The sequence below is a fragment of the Cibotium barometz genome, chromosome 38 (assembly GCF_041138505.1).
Source record: "Cibotium barometz isolate CiBa-2024 chromosome 38, ASM4113850v1, whole genome shotgun sequence".
NCBI lineage: Eukaryota > Viridiplantae > Streptophyta > Polypodiopsida > Cyatheales > Cibotiaceae > Cibotium > Cibotium barometz.
Window position 1 is genome coordinate 42,391,436 of NC_141083.1, and position 4,949 is coordinate 42,396,384.

Below are 4,949 nucleotides of genomic sequence, written 5' to 3' on the forward strand. Positions count from 1 at the left end.
TACCTTGTATGCATTTGTGCACTCAGTGGGGATACCTTTTGTCTATCGCCATGAGAACCAAGGGGTCACTTGGGCACTTTTGGGCATTTGCTGATGCAGTCATTTTAGTTCTATGTGGGAGCTTTTTATTGTTCCTTCCACCCAACTGAACAATTTTGTTGCTGTGTTTGGTTGTGGAAGGCTTCCATTTGCATTTCCTTGTTGAATTCCTTTATTTTTACCCTTCAGTTCCCCTGCTCAGTTCTGTATAGCCAAAGTGGGTACTTTCATTGCTTTGGGAGTTCCCAACCCATTTGGCTGAGGTTGCTTTTTCCTCCACACAAGGGTTGGTGTGGTGCTAGCTTGGATTGGGAGTAGATGTTGCACACTCTTACCATGCTCTTTTTGATGACTTGACTTGTTTGCAGTATTGGCCACTGAGTTTGTTTTGGGTACCCATATTGTTGCATTGCCTTGGTAGTACCCTTGTGCTTGTAGTAAATCCTTTTGGACCCATTGCTCACGGGTTCCTTGAGGTCTCTTTGGATTTTTGGAGTCCTACCAAATGGTTTGAGTCCACAAAGTCTAACTTTTGAATTGTTTGTAGGCTCTTCTTGGCTTCCTTATATCATATATGGTGCCCATCTTGTTTGGTTGATCTGTTAGTTGATTCTTGGGCACCCACTTATGTGTACCCTTACATGTAGGATATTGTGTGGGTAAGCATCGCGCACGGAATGGTTGTTGGTCATGTCCTCTGAGGTGTTGCCATTGCACTCATTGTTTTCTCATCAATTATGATGTGCTTTCCTCTGTTTATTATATCGAGCTCCATAAGGGTATGGACATGACCTTCTTGTTTGTGCTTATTAATGATGTTCGTTCTTCCCATTGGATGTTGCATTGTAGCACATATCCAAGATCTTCCTAGAATCATCTCTTCTTGGTTTACCTAATGTACCCAGGTTTCATATGAGATCAAGTTATGAGTTGACCCCGTATCTATTAATGCAATGTTTGTTGCATGGCCTTTAGATAAAGTAAGTCCCACCTTGAGTCGTGCTGGCTCAATGTTTAGTTCCCCTTTGTCCAAAAGGGTCACAGAAGCCATGTTGACATGTACAGTCTTTTGTGTGTAGTAATTGTTTGGCTTTGATTTATCTAGCCTTAGCCTCATCTTGTGCTTGCTGTATCTTCTCTTTTGCAAGCTGTTTTTGTTGTTTCAAAAGATGTTCTTGCAAGAGCATCTCTTGGGTTAGTGGTGTAAAATATTTTTTTAATATAATTCCATTGACATAACCCTCCATTTGGACGTCGTTAATTGTCTCAATTCGGACAGACCCCTAAGGTGTGATTTTCGATACTCGGAAAGGTCCCAGGCCTCGGTATTTAAGTTTCTTTTTCCTGGTGCTATCGACACCATACATGAGGATAAGGTTCCCCATTTCAAGTTCTTTTTTCTTAAGGTTTTTGTCGAACCAGTGTTTCCTTTGTAATTTTTCAACCACGAGTCCATGTGATGCTATCAGTCTAGCCTCCTCAAGCTTTTCTAAGTCAATTAGCCTTTAGGCTAATGCATTCTCTGTTAGCCGCTCTTGTACGACGATCCTTAAGCTTGGGACTAGGTATTCCGTAGGCATAACTACTTTCACACCATAAGCTAGACAGAAAGGAGTGTAACCCGTTGCCACCTTATATGATGTTCGTCGATGGGCCCATAGGGCTGCTATTAGCTTATGTTCCCAGTCTGTTCGACTTGCTTCCAAGGTTTTCGTCAAGATAGTACACAAAATCTTGTTTGTACTCTCTGCTTTCCCATTGGCCTATGGATAATAAGGTGATGATTTTCGATGGATCACTAAGAATCCTGCAAGTAAATGATCAATCACCTCATTGATAAAATGTGAGCCGAGATCACTCACTAATTCTAATGGGTAGCCGAACCTTGAGATGATTTGCTCATATAAGAAATTTTCATTTGTTTGCGCATCAGCTCCCTTTGAGGCTCTTGCTTCTGCCCACTTCGTGAAATAGTCTATGGGTGGCCACGATGATGTATTGGGCTTGGGATGGATGTGTCACTGGACTAATCGGTCCCACAAAATCTATCCCCCATTTCTCAAATGGTTGTCTTACAATAATAGGGGTGAGCGGAATCTTGTCCTTTTGCTGTGGGGGGATAGCAAAGTGCTGGCATTCTTCACATGTTTTGATAAATTCTATGGCGTCCCTGAATAACATAGGCCACCATAGTCCTGCTTGAAGCACTTTTTGAGCTGTGATTTCTTCAACAAAATGCCCGCCTGCTATCCTTGAATGAGCCTCTTCCAATATGGTGACAAACTCATCCTGTCTAATGCATCGTCTGAGCACATTATCTTTTCCCACTCTATATAGTTCTCCTACAATCAATTGATAAGGTGCAGCCAGCTTGATAAGCCGTCGCATTTTATCTTTGTTCAAAGGTATTCCTTGTGAAAAACCATAGGCTGGATACTCTGAGACTTGTTCGCTCCATTCGAGTACCATGTCCAAATTAAATAAACAAGCATCAAGAAGGTCATCATCAACACCAGGCTAGTTCCCCATTTGGAATTCTAGACAAGTGGTTGGCCAACACATATTGTGTTCCCTTCCTTACCGCCATGACTGTAAAGTTGAATTCCAACAACAAAAGTAACCATCGTGTGATTCTCCCCGTGGTGCAAGGTTTATTTACTAGGTATAGTAAAGCTTGATGGTCCACAAAAAATATGAATTTGTTCTCTTTGTGCCTTCCCTCCAACAATATTTTACTCAACTCCTTGCCCCAATCTTTTGAGAACTCATCATGTACCTTAGTGGCCTCAAGGTATCTGAGCCACTGGGCATCCATGGGTTTTCTTCGTAATAGGGCATTTCGTCGGGCGATATACCGTTTTTGTTTCCGTCATCATCTGAGGCGGCGCTGAGCACTGGTATGGCTTCGTGCCACCATAGTACCTTCTGTACTTGATGTCTCCCCTCCTGATTCCTTTTCCATGATCTACCAATTAACCATGCAGATAGAGGTTGTAGGGACGGTTCCAGATTCCAAATATTGGGCTCCCTTGGGCTGCATTACATCAATGGTAGCCAACACATGCATCCAGTTTTCACTGAAGTTCGAAGGAGGTAGTGATGCATACATTTTCATTTCCTCTTCATCCTTGGAATCTCCCTTTGTGGGTTGGCATATCTGTATAGAATTGGTTTGTTCTAGTGTGACCGAATCGTTACCAAACAACTGTCCCTCCATGGGGTGTGCTTTCCATGTTCTTAGATCAATATTTAAGATTTGTGAATCCCTACATACATACACGTGATCCAAGGCCCAATCATGCACCAAATTGGATTCCCTCATGAAGGGTCTCCCCAATATTATGTCATGTATCAGGTTGGCACAGGAAGTCCATGACCACGAATGTATGATGATAGCAAAATGCAAAAAGTCTAAATTTAACATTTTCCAGAAGCCCAATGGGCGCCATTTTAACGATCAGATCTACTTTTTTTAAATCGGCTTTCTCCCAGTTTTCCCAGCAATGTTTTGTAATGATGCTAACCCCTGCCCCACCATCCAGGATAGCCAATGCCTGGTACCCATTATGATGAATCAGAATGGGTACCAGTAGCGTCCCAATTGGTTAACTGGTATCTTAATGACTCAGGTTTTCCTTGTATGCTTCAAGGTTCTTTCTGCCAGGGGTGGAGCCTCATCTATAGTATCGGCTGGCGTTAGACTACTCTCTACCCATTCTTTTACGTCTATCCATAGGGTTGGTGAATTGCATAACAGTTGTCCTAATGGCATTTGGATAGGCGTGGATAGCATAGCCGCGAGACTTCCTATGTCTCTGGGTTCTTTGGAAATAGAGGGTTCTTCCCATGTAGGTGTCTCGTATTCTTCCATATAGGGAAGCAATGGATGGACTCCATTAACCCATTTTCCTCATTGGCTTGATGAAGTCATTGATACTCTTTGACTAAGGCCTTGGCATCTTCGAGCTTTCTTATTTCTTCGTCAGCATTGGGATATTCACCAACCCCCTTAGGAGTTGTTGGTTGCCCTCCTTGCTTTCCCTGGTCTGATCCTCTATGATTGATCCCTTGACACCCCTCTTCCTTTGATTGGGTGGATTCGTATCAATTGTATCTTCTTTGTATCAGTCTTGGATTGAGACCCGTGTGTCACCCTTACCTACTTTTTTCACTCTTCTCCTACAGCCAGTTCTAGAAATAGTCGCATCCGCTCGATTTCTTCCCTTGTCTCCTAGTTGAGCTTGAGCTCTTGTTAGGACATTGCACGGTGTGATCTTCCCAGATTGTACACTAATGGTCCAAATGGTGGCCTGATTGACAGTAGAAGCAGAGCCACTTGCTCGGTATGGACAATCCTTGATCAAATGATCAATTCCACATTTAGTACAGGTGAGCACTGGCATGTCATTGGGCTAAGCCGCCACTTGTTGTGGTTGATGTGTATGACTCATATTCTTGTTTGGGCACTCAACTACTCGATGTGGCCCTCCACACAACCAAAGCATTGTAGCGGTCCTCTTCTCAAATTAGAGTTCATGTCCTTGCCCTTCCATTGTACCGTGGTTTGAAACACAAGTACTCACGTGTTATTTTATAGGACGTAGTATTCCAGCATAACCTCAGCCCCGTTGTCCTCGTAGTATTCCCTGCTAAGTTCTATTTCCTGCACCATGTCAACATCTTCTGATGGCTCTTTAATCACTACTTGATTGATCTTAGCCTATGGTGGTTATGGAGGTAGAACTAGTGGTGGCAAAGGTGAAGCATCTTGTACCCGAAACACCCCCTAGTATAAGTAGGAAGAGTTGGGTTGTCTAGCAGTAGTGGTGACCTGTACCGGTGGTGCCGGTGAAGCCAATGGGGCTCTAAGTGCTGGTAGTTGTGCAACATTTTAAAACCTTGGATATCTA